The 12918-nt window shown below is 36.5% G+C and overlaps 1 pseudogene; it reads right to left on the minus strand.

The window, feature by feature from the left end:
• Positions 1 to 5665: 5665 nt before the first annotated feature.
• LOC149003859 (uncharacterized) overlaps positions 5666 to 12918 on the minus strand; it is a 32121-nt pseudogene continuing 24868 nt past the window's right edge.

The raw sequence follows: 12918 nt of genomic DNA on the forward strand, positions 1-12918 counted from the left end.
AATATTAATTTTATTTTTATTTGAACTCGACTAACATAATCAAATATTCAATTATTATCTTCAAAGGAGTTTGCAGCATCTAGATGTATAGTATTTGTGAGACTATCAAAATCACCCATTTTATTGGCAAAAATTGCTAAAGTATCATGATTTTGGAAAATCCAATTTATCTCCACATTATTTTTATTTCTTTAATTAAGGCTTGACAAAGCTTAATTAAATATTGTGGAGTATGACAGATACATGTCTAATGGCTTTTATACCACATCGATAACAAATATTATCTTCACTCCTTGAAGAGTTATATTGAGAATCTTTATATATTATTCTCTTATTTATTTCCATCATAATGATGGTCATTATTCCGTCTTTTGCCACGTTATCTTCCACAGTTATAACCATAATTATAATTTTGCCTTATTTCAAGCATATCATGAATTGCTATATTCACTTCAGGGAATTGAGCAGTACCAATAAAATGAGCTTCATGACTTTTCATTAATAGTCCATTATTTTACTCAACCATAAATAAACATGATATCATTCAGAGTATTTCTTAAAACTCCTTTTACAATATTGCTATTGTAAAAACAAATATGAAGTTTGAAAATTTGCTGGTATATTTTCATCAGTAATATTTTCTCCACATAATTTCAATAGAATAATTAGTTTCAAAAACTGCAGAACTTTATTTATTTACAGTTTCAAATCTTGCAACTTCATGTACATTTGCAGAACTGTATTCATTTACAGTTTCAAATCTTACAACTTCAAGTGCATTTGTAGAACTGTATTCATTTATAGTTTCAAATCTTACAACTTCAAGTGCATTTGCAGAACTGTATTCATTTACAGTTTCAGATCTTTACAATTCCAAGTGTATTTGCAGAACTGTATTCATTTACAGTTTCAAATTTTGCAACTTCAAGTGCATCTGCAGAACTATACTGATTTACAGTTTTAAATCTCGCAACTTTATGTGCATCTGTAGAACTGTATTCATTTACAGTTTTAAATCTTGCAACTTCAGGTGCATTTAACAATATTTGTGGTGCAAGACTAACAACCACTATGTACAATAAATAAAACTGTTATTTTTAGATTGGTTAATGACAAACCACAATTGTTAAGGTAACCTAATATGTTATTTGATCCTTATATTCAATAAAATACATACCTTTCTATAACGATGCACTTACATTTCTAGATAGAGAAGGTAAACTCCATTGTTTACAAAAATGCGCGAGGAGGTACATAGTTTGCTGTCTTTCTTCTCAAAACACAATACTTTGAGCGGAGTCGTTCACAATTACTTCGAACGGAATCGTGCTAATAACGTGTTATAAAATAAAGAGAAAATATGGAATACAAAGAAGAAAGACAAGATCAGTTCAGCTCCTCTATTGACTTAGTCATTACATACTCCATATTCTCTGATATGATAATATCAGAGTCTACAAAGAAATACAATATATGATCATCATACATAATAAAATAATCTTGATATGGAAGGATAGATTGCCACCCAAGATATAAGGTGCATAGAATACAAATATTGATTGCCAACATTGTGTAATGATATGGTTATGATCTTCACCAATATTACATCATGAGGTAGTTGAGATCTTCAATTAGAAGTACAATCTATTTGAGGTAATGGACATCTATAATAAATATTATTTATAACACATTAAGCATTTTAATTTTTTTATTTTAAATAAAAATAAAACTAATAATAAATACTAAATAATTTAAAATAATAAAAAAATCTTAAAATTGAAAATTATAATTGATACAAAAACAGAGCCCTAAGTTCCTCTTGTGATCAGTTAGCTAATATTGGAAAACAAGCCTCTGATCAGCGAAAGTTTTTTTTTTTTGGTTTTAACAAATTTGGGACCAGCATATGATTCCTTTGCGACGGTGATGTTGAAACCGCCGGTACTGTCTTTTGCAGATCTGGTTCCTCTTCTTCAGAGTCACAATCTGTGGAATAAAAATCCTGTTGTTATTTCTGAGCCAAATTCTACTCTTGCATTTTTTGGTGCTCAAGTATCCAAGAATGGTTGTGGCGGTGGTTGCACTGGATTTCGTGGTGGCCGTGGAAGTTTTTCCTCTTAGAATCGAGGGTTTGTGCCTACTGCTAAGTCTTTTGCTTCTGGAAAAGAAAATCAATCTAGTTCAAATTCTGTCTTGGGTTCTGTTACGCCTCTTATTTGTTGTCAAATCTGCAAGAAACCAGGCCATGGGGCGTTAAAATGTTGGGGTCATTTTGATCATTCATATCAAGATGAAGGAATTCCTAAGGCTTTAGCAGCTATTTGCCTAAATTCGGTCCAAGATGAGAGTTGGTTCCCTAATTCAGGGGCTACATATCACATTACTGATTCTCAAGGTAAGCTTTCCTCTGCTATTTCTTTTAAAGGGGATTCTTTGATTATGGTTGGTAATGGTGATTTGTTGCCGATTACACACATTGATTTAGTTAATCTTGGAGATTCTTTCTCTCTAAAAGATGTCTTGGCCGTTCCTTCTATCAAACGTAACTTGGTTTCTGTTTCTAAGTTGACAAAAGATCTTGGGTGCTCTGTTGAATTTACTGACTGGTTTTGTTGTTAAGGATCGGACCATTCAGATGGTTCTGGCATCAGGGAGTAAAAAAGGAGGCTTGTTGAAAGAAAACACAAACATGTTGTTGAGCTTGGTTTGGCTTTGTTGTTCCATGCTTCCCTGCAGATGAGATTCTGGGTAGAGGCCTTCTTGACTTTTGTTTTTCTCTTAAATGTGTTGCCTTCTAAGGTGTTAGGTATGAGTAATCCTCTTACTGTTCTCTTTGGTCAGCAGCCACATTATTTTGCATTCTGGGTTTTTGGGTGTGCATTGTTTTCCTTGGTTGCTTTCTTATGCCTCAAATAAGTTTGATCCTCAATCTTTACCTTGTGTATTTATGGGGGTACAACGATCATTATAAGGGTTATGGGTGTTTGCACATTTCTGCTGGGAAAGTTTATATGTCAAGGGACGTTGTATTTGATGAAGCAGTTTTTCCCTTCAAAAAACCAATCATTCCTTCTTTGTCTCCTATTGTCGACTGTTGTACTTTTGAGGGATGGACAAATTATAAGGAGTCTACATCTACTAGAGTGGTCTATGAGGTTTTTGACCATGTTTCACTGCCTAAACCTAGGTTCACTGATGTTGCTGGTGACACTCCGTAGTCTTCTTCATGGTAGCAAATGCTTCTTCTTTGGGCCCTATTGTGTCCACTCAAACTGATCCTGGTTCTGTTTTTGGTAGTGGGTCTTGTTCTAATCTTGAGCCCACTCAAACTGAAATGGGTCATAGTGTTTATGGTTTGAGCTTAACAAATGTTTCCAACACAGCCATAGGTTCAGTTGTTACTGGGCAGCAAGGTGTTGGGGATTCCTTGAGGATCACTTCAGGTCTGTTATCTACACAAGGTAATCTTACTATGGTTACAAGGGCAAAAGATGGGATTCGAAAACCCAATCCAAAATATGCCTTTGTTGTGTCTATTATTCCAACTAAACCACGCATGGAGCTTTGGCCCACTCTGGGTAGTATGATGCTATGGTGGATGAAACGCATGCCTTGGCTGTAAATAAAACCTGGAGTTTAGTTCCAAATACTGCTAATATGAATGTTGTAACTTGCATTGGGTTTTTAAGTCAAAATTTGAAATATGATGGCTCATTAGAAAGGTTGAAAGCACGTTTGGTTGCTCAAGGTTTTAATCAACAGGAGAGATTAGATTATTTTGAGACTTTTAGTCCCGTTATTAAACCTGTTTCCATCAGATTAGCGTTGAGTATTGCCACAATGTTACAATGGCCCATTAAACAATTGGATGTGAAAAATGCATTTCTGTATGAGCAATTAACAACGCTAGTTTTATGACACAACCACCCGGCATTGTTGATTGTTCTAGACCCAATGATGTTTGTCAACTTCACAAATCTTTGTATGGGCTTCGCAAAGCTCCTCTCGCTTGGTTCGACCGTTTTAATGGTTTTCTCTTGGATTTTGGGTTTATATGCAATCTATTTGATGGTTCTATGTTCATCTATAAAGCTGATGGACATCATGATATTATTGCTTTATGTGGATGATATTGTTCTCATTGGCAACAATTCGGATTTTATTCAAATTTTTGTTGGAACTTTGCGGAAGACTTTTGCAATGAAGGATCTTGGACCGTTACATTATTTTTTGGGGATTGAAGTTTCAACTACTTCTTATGGGCTTGTTTTTGTTTTGTCTCAAGCAAAATATGCCACTGATTTTTAAAAAGAGCTGACTTAGATGAAGCAAAGCCCATGATGACACCTATGGTTCTACGTTCTTCTATTAATCCTAGTGAATCAGATGTGGAGTGCCTTAGCTTGGTGTATATGGAATACTAGGAATGCTACATTCTTTAGAGGGATTGATGCCTCCATAATTCATACAATGACTACTTTCTTTTATCTATGTGCAGATATATAATCTCATTTTACGGAATTTCTAAGGGCTTATGGAGATCCTTATCCAAGGCCTAGTCATATCATTTCTGAAGAACTTGCTCTTTTTCAAATTTTTATTGATGGATCATGAGATATTACTTCTCACAAAGGAGGGAGAGGGTGCATCATGTGGGATTATAATGGTGGTTTTGTAGCGGCTCAATGCAGATATGGTCATAGTGCTTCAGCAACCTTAGTTGAACTTGAAGCAATTAGAGATGGCATTATTCTGTGCTCTTCATTAGGAGCGGTAGATTTGAATATTCATTCGGACTGTTTACCTGTTGTTAGTGCTCTCCAGGGTCTCCTCTCATCTTTAGATTGGATGCGTTTTAGCTTAGTAGTAGATATTTTGAAGTGTTGTTCTTTTTTCCCAAGGGTTTCTTTTAGTTATATTCCTAGAACTGGCAATGGCTTTGGTGATTTCCTTGCTAAGGGTGCTTGCAAGTTATCTCTAGATAGATCCTGGTGGGGTATCCCACCTTTGTTTATAGCGGATTCTTCTCGTTTGTATAGGTCTTTTGACCTAAACTCTTTCATTTAATATAATTGCTATCTTTTTGTTTTGGCCAAAAAAAAAAAAAAAGAGATGGATTCTGCCCATTTTTCAAAGGTACATTATTTAGAAGTATTGTAGGCGGGTTACAATACTTGACAATGACTATCTTTTGTTGTCAATACAGTTGGTCAATCCCAACAGAATTTGGTCCGTTCCCTTACGGGATAAGTTCAGGAAGCCACCTCGAACTAATAGCTTGACCCCCTTTCTTTTTTCTTTTTCTTTTTCTTTTTCTTTTTTTCTTCAAAATAACTTATTTTGGAGGTGAGGAGAATAGAGAGCTAATGGGGAAGTGGGGAATTGAGTCAGTCGAATTCCAATTTTGTTTTATGAGGAAATGATTCAATTGTGTCTTTTTCTCACAAAGAAGTAATTTGAATTATGTCTTAACTTAACATGGAAGTACTTTGAATGCAATAACAATTCTTTGATTGATTCTTTCTTTCTTTGGTCTTCACGATTTGAATCTCTTACAGACCCCACCTTCATTCTTCTCCTCTTCTAAGGGCTAAACAGTCTGACGGACAGGGGCAACACAACAGTTAAAAGAGTCCAGCCATGGCATCACGCAATCGTTTTAAGGTTATAATTTTTTGACATGCATGGCTCTCTAGAAGCAGAATTGGGTGTTTGGTTGCATTCCCCGTGGATAATTTAGAGCTGACTCTACTAACAGTCATATTAGTAACATTTCTCATCACCTCTGCAATCCAACCTAAGCTCAAAATCAAAGCGATCATGATTAATGAAGGTAAGTAGAAATTAAGAGCTCCAACTATTGCAAAAACCCAAACTGAAATCCATGGAAACGGCCTCCAAGCATCCAATACGTGGGTCAACTCAGATCATGAAATTTCGCTGCTGGTGCTAGAGATTTGGATAAAACTATTGCACAAAACTCTGCTCTCCACTTAATCCAGCAAAGCCAACAACAGCCACACCAACTCCATCTGAGGAAGGCCTTTGGAAGACAAGAGGAACAGCTCTTGCAGCTAGATAAGTGTTGGAGAATACAGTACTGAAACGCAGTTCAATTTTCCACCTGTGTATAGGATCAACGAAGGAAAAATACGAAAACATATACTGAGTTGTCATGTATATTGCGTGAAATTACGAAAAGAAATTACCACAAAAACCACAGACACAACAATTTAGGTGGTTCGGCATTGCCTACATCCACGGGTATAATGGGATTTCTTCACTATGATAGTAGAAATACACAACTAATATAAGGCTCGGATTTAGAACCAAACATGATCCTATATCCAAAACTGGATACCCGTGTATACCCTCCTTCAACTCACACTCTTAAACCTTGAAGAAGTTACTAACCTACTACTCCAACTTTGGCTCAACTACAACTCGCTCACTCTTGAGATCACCCCTCTTTCTCTCTAAATATTCTCTCTTTTTTGTGTTGTGTTATGGATAAAAACCCCTACCCTTTTATGGACGGAGAAGGGAGTGGTGAAGAGATGAAAAATCTCAATCTTTTTTTCTTTTTCTCTCCACCCTTTTTTTGCTTTTTATTTCTTACACTTATTGGCAGCATGTGTTTTATGCAGGTTTTACAATGTCAAAATTTGGGCTACATCACATGCAATTCAACTTGCATGGTCCACCCTCCTTAATGAGGAGGATCCCAACAAGAAGAACTGAAGGTGCTCCATATTATAAATTTAACCATGAATTGAGGCCATGGTCTAACTGAAATTTGTCATAAGAAGGCAAGAATGATGCTTAAAACATTAGCCCCTTCAGCTTGAGGAAGTCAATACTTAAATATCCTTTTCTGTGCTCTGTAAGTCCTTCCGTCTTCCATGAGCCCCTGAACTCCCTTAAACACAAGAAAACCCATTAACAAAACTACTGCAACAATGTGCAATAGAGACACACATAGAGACATTCGATTGGTGTAATCAGATTTGGCAATCTTTGCTGCTGCTGCTGTTGTAACTAAAAGAACCCACAAAAACCCAGAAACTATTAGAGCCAAGAACATCACATTCCATAAAAGGTTCAAATATCTAATTTCACTGACTCCTCAAATTTAATGAGAGGGCTATGAAGGAGGAGGAGCTTCTGAAGGAGGTGGAACTTGTAAAGTAGGTGGTCTTTGAACATGAACAGGTCGAGTGTTAAATTTATCATAAACATTTACACACAAGAACCCAATAATTAACATGGTTCGGCATTCATTGTGAAGCCTGCATTCATAGCAAAAAAACCCCAATGAACTTACTTCTAGGGTGAGTTTTCATTATCTTTTAATAAGAAAAAAAAAAGAAAAAAAAAGAAAAAAAATAAGAGTTCTACAAGAAGTTAAATTCTAATATGACTCCCTCTCTCTGCTAGTCTCTTTATAAAGTTGAGAGACCAGCAAGTTACATTGTTAAATTCTAATATGACTCTCCCTCTCTGCTACTCTCCTTATAAAGTGGGAGACTAACAAGTTACATTCATAACACTTCCCCTCAAGTCGGATCGAAAATATCATTTAAGTTAAATTGCTCAATGCAATTTGAAACAATCCCTTTGACAAGGTTGGTGAAAACATCTGCAAGTTGATTTTCACTTCTTACATAAGGGGTTTCTATAGTTCCATCTTGAACTTCTCACGAACAAAATGACAATCAACTTCAATGTGTTTAGTTCTTTCATGAAACACCCGATTAGAGGCAATGTGTGTAGCTGCTTGATTGTCGCAGAACAACATCATGGGTTCTTTAGAACTTCTCACCCCCAATTCTTGAAGTAGGGCACAACTCCAGACTAATTCACTAGTGGCAAACGCCATTGCTCTGTACTTTGCTTCTGCAGTAGAACGAGCGACAATATTTTGTTTTTTAGTTCTCCAAGAGACTAATTTTTTTCCTACGAATACAAAAAATCCAGTAGTTGATCTTCGATTAGTAGGATTTCCTGCCCAATCTACATCGGCATATCCTTCAATGTTTGTATGTCCATTCTTCTTCATGCAAATGCCCCATTCATGGAGAAGACTTCAGATAACGTAGTATATGATTAACCAATTTAATGTGCTCTTTGGTAGGATTATGCATAAACTGACTAATATAGTTCACTGCATATGCAATGTCAGGTCTAGTAATGGGCAAATAAATCAATTTTCCAACCAACCTTTGAAAACAATTATTATCTTGCAATGGAGAATCATTATTAATAACCTTACAAGTGTAATCCATGGGTGTGTTGGCTGGTTTCACACTCAATTTGTCAGTTTCCCTCAACAAGTCAAGAACATATTTTCTTTGAGAGATGAATAATCCTTTACTAGACCTTGCAACTTCAATTCCAAGAAAGTATCGAAGTTGTCCTAAGTCCTTCATGTCAAAAGTCTTCTTCAAATATTCTTTGAGGGTATTGATTCCTTGATGATCATCTCCAGTAATTATAATGTCATCCAAGTATACCAAAATTATTGTTGTGCCAGTAGAGGCTTTCTTCACAAACATGGAGGAATCTGATCCACTTCTTGTGAATCCAAATCTAATAAGAGTTGTACTTAACTTTGCATACCATGCTCGTGGTGATTGTTTTAGACCGTATATTGCTTTCTTCAATTTACAAGCAAGTCCATCTTGTTTTTCTAATGGGCGGTCTGGAGGAATTTCCATATAAACTTCTGTTACGAAATGCCATGTCAGCATTTGCCCATCAGCCTCTATTGGTTTTGATGATAATAAGCATGAATTATTAATGGCTATATTGAGTTATGATGTTTAAGTTCAAGATGAGAACAAGTGGACCAACTCCAAGTCAAAGCCATATGCTCAAGTCAAAGCCAAGATCATGCCAAGATGGACATGAAGTCTAAGTCAAGATGACCATGCCAAGACGGACATGAAGTCTAAGTCAAGATGACCATGCCAAGACGGACATGAAGATCGTTGCACAAAATCAAGTCGAAGATCAAGACTTAGGCTGAATTAGGGCTTAGGACACTCTCGCATACACATTCATGTAAATGCATCAATTATATGTAATTCATATTACTAGAGTGACTTAGGACATGTTAGTGAGGTGTACAATGCTTAGGATTGACCAAAAAGTCCAAAAACCCAAGCCATGTCCCAACCCCAACTTAATTCAGCAAAACAGGGCTCAGACGGTCGACCGTCTGGGTTGCTGTGTGACTGATTCCAAGTCACAGAAGCTCAGAGGGAATTCCATTTGAGATGGATGACCGTCTGGGTTAAAAAAATGCCTACAGCTGCTAGTTTAATGGCTCTTTTCTAGACGGCTGACCGTCTGGGCTAAAAACAGGACAGAAATGTGTCTGTTTTCTATCCGTTGGGGATTGGGTTTTGGCACTCAAAGGTACTCTATATAAACCCAACTCACTTCATTTGAGAGGCAGAACACACACACTTGATCACCCACTCCCCAAGTGATCCTAAGCTCTCAAATTGCAAGAAAGCCTTGTGCTTTGCCTTTCACCTTCTCCCCAACCTTGAAGAACATTCCAAGGTATTAAGCAAGCTTGTGGAAGCCAAGTTTGAGGTGATTGAAGGCGTCGGTGGTGCATACATTTACATTTGAGCATACAACTCACATTGCATCACACTCACACAAGAGGTAAAGTGTCGCACCTCTTGTTAAGGTAACATCCTTCCTTTGTAACTGTTTCAATTCTAGTACAGGTTAGTAGATTAGAATTGGTCATTGGGTGCTCTTGCCTGTGAACAAAGATTGCTTGGGTGCTCTTGCTCGTGAACAAAGAATGCTTGGGTGCTCTTGCCCGTAAACAAAGATTGTTAAGGGGTGCTCTTGCCCTACTTGCTAAACAAAGATTGTAAAGGGTTCTCTTGCCCCGTAACAAAGATTATTGTAAGGGTTTGATCTCTACCCATTGTATTGAAAGAGAATCAATAGTGGAATACTCTCTTGAGGCCAAGAGAGGAGTGGACATAGACTTGTATAGTCGAACCACTATAAATCCCGTGTTGTGATTACTTGCCTTTATTGAATTTCATTTAAATTATCAACTTACATTGAAATTGCAATCAAACCAAGAATTTGGGATAATCCACGAGGTACAACTTAATCACCCCCCCTCTAGGTTGCACCAACAACTTCTTCTTGTAAGTCTCCTTGTAAGTCTCCTTGTAAAAAGACATTTTTTACATCCATTTGCAAAAGTGGCCATCAATAATGAATGGCGATTGGCATCAACACTCTTACAGTATTCATTTTAACTATAGGAGCAAATGACTCTCTATAATCAACTCCATATGTTTGAGTATATCTTTTGACAACAAGTCTTGCCTTATACCTCTCTAGAGTCCCATCACTCTTGAAATTGTTCTCGTAGACCCAACGACATCCAACTAGATGTTTGCCACTTGGGATTTGCACTATATCCCATGTTTTATTTTTATGAAAAGCTTCTAGTTCCTCATTCATAGCCTTCACCCATTAAGGTGAATTTTAGCTTCAATAAAATTGTCCAGCTCCTCGTGGTCTTCAATGGCCGAAAGATATGCAAAATATTGAGGGGAGATTATCATAGCTTATAGGAGATTGGATTGGAAACTTAGCTGTATGATAAGTGGTAAACTCGCACAATCTCACCGAAGGCTGAGAGCCCCGAGTAGATCTGCGAATTGGTAATTGTGCTGTAGTTTCAACAGTATCATTTTCTGCAATAGATACATTTGTAGTTGCTTTACCATATAGATTCCCATTTGTAGTTGCTTCACAATGTAGATTCCCGTCAATATCTTCAATGACATCACCTATAACAGTGCTACCTTCTATGGTGTTGCCCATAACATTGTCTCCATTAGCATCAGCATAAATTGGTCTAGAACTGAGATTGAAATATCAAATTTCTATTACTAATAACTACAGGCACTGGATATCCGTCACTTTTTGTCTCTTGAACCGTCATGGTCGGCTCATCACATTTCTAGATGGGCTAATACTGTAGCTGACATTCTGTCTAACTCCATTCCTTGCCTTTTTGAATTATGTAATCAACATGTCTTGGGCTGTTCTTGCCCCTCTTTTAATTAAAGCTCTTTTTACCCACCCAAAAAAAAAAAAAAAAAAAAAAAAAGCTATAGGCACTAGACCAACAACCGTTGCATGTTTTGAAAAAGGGAATTCCCACTGAAGATGAAGATATAGAGAAGGAACTACTTCAAATGTTGGGGTTTGGAGGATCATCCAGCAACATATCCAAGAGCTAGAGTTGAGGGGTTGAAAGACTAGACCCGACTACAATGAGATAAGTCCTTGTGGTTAAAATCTTGTGGATCAGCACTGATTTATTTTCTTGTTCTTGTACTAAATGTATTTTTATATTTTTTTTATGGCTTGTTAAATGTGTATTTTCTGGTCTATAAAATTGGTTGATTTGTACCATTGTTGTTAGTATAATGAATTGATAGACTAGTTCTATGGATGATGATGATGAATCACCATTTAGTTGTTGTCTTAACAATATTCATCATGATAAGAATACTAATGTCATTTCATGAGTTATTCCTAATATTTTTTTTTTCTTGAATGAATGAAATAATCATAAACCAAATACCTCAAAGAGGAAGTACAAGCGGACGGGGGAATAGAATTTACGATTGACGTACTAGTCAACAAACGAGAGGAACCGAGATCCCACGAAACAACAATAGCTTTTTTCCTTAGGGTATTCAAAATATGGGAATGGGTGAGAGTTGAACCCTATTAGTTATTACTCATTTTAATGTCATCTCAAAATAAATCAACCTATTAATCTTTTCTTTTTATTCCTTTTTTTGGTCAAAATCAAAAGGAAAGGTGGTAGCTGAATAGTCGTGTAAATTGCTTGGCTGAACGGTCTTGAAAATATTACCATTAAATTCTGTAGAATTAAATCTGGATCGTCCATCATAAACAATTCAGATTTAATTCAATTATTTAATGGTAGAATTTATTTATCCAGCCGTTCAGCTAGATTTATGCCAAATCAAAATATTAGTTAGACTCCTCTCCTTAAATAATTTTATAAAAGAAAAAAAAATACTACTTTATAGATTTGAAGTAACTATTATACCCTCTTAACGAGAAGAACCAGTCAAACAAGGACAAAATGATCAACCTGCACGAGATTTTTCAAAAAATCATTATTTTAGTCACAACTTACTTGACAAGGAATTTCACTGCCTTAGGACCGTTATAGTTATAACCACCATTCGCCAAGACTTTGGTTGTAATAACCCCCAATAATCCAAACCCAAAACCTAAATTGCAATTCCGAATACCTGAGCCTCCAGTCGAAATAAGTTGTGGGCCATTCGAATTGAAGCCTATGTTTCGGCTCCAGAACCCATGGATCAAGACAAAGTTAGTAAAGAAACTACCTTATTAGAAACTAAAAGAAGATCCAATTAGAACTCGGATGGTTTGACTAGGTGGATATATAGTGCAAGAGAGTCAAAGTTGGAAGATGTCAATGAGCAAGGTAAGAGCCTCCTACATGATGTTTAAGCTTCCAGCAGTGTTACGAATCAACCGAGAGTGCAAAGCACCCAAGTAATGAAAAGTATTAGGAGACAGTTACTTGACGCAGTTGATTGGCCAAGCAACCACCACCCTTGGCAGTTGACTGGAAATTACAGCCAGAACTGCCTATTTTGCCTTCGACACCCTATTTAAGCCCCCTAAACCCTATTTTCACATAATTTTAATGTTGTAGATGTTGAGAATGGCTTCAAAGTCAGAGAACATCTGTTGGAGGAGGAAGACCCCGTTTCATGGAGAGTCTCTAGGAGACTTTGTTGACTTTTGGATCCTAGAAGAAAGTAAGATACCTACCTCTTATTCCATTAATTT

The sequence above is a fragment of the Hakea prostrata genome, chromosome 9, assembly GCF_041222555.1.
Source record: "Hakea prostrata isolate BN-2017 chromosome 9, UWA_Hpros_2, whole genome shotgun sequence".
NCBI lineage: Eukaryota > Viridiplantae > Streptophyta > Magnoliopsida > Proteales > Proteaceae > Hakea > Hakea prostrata.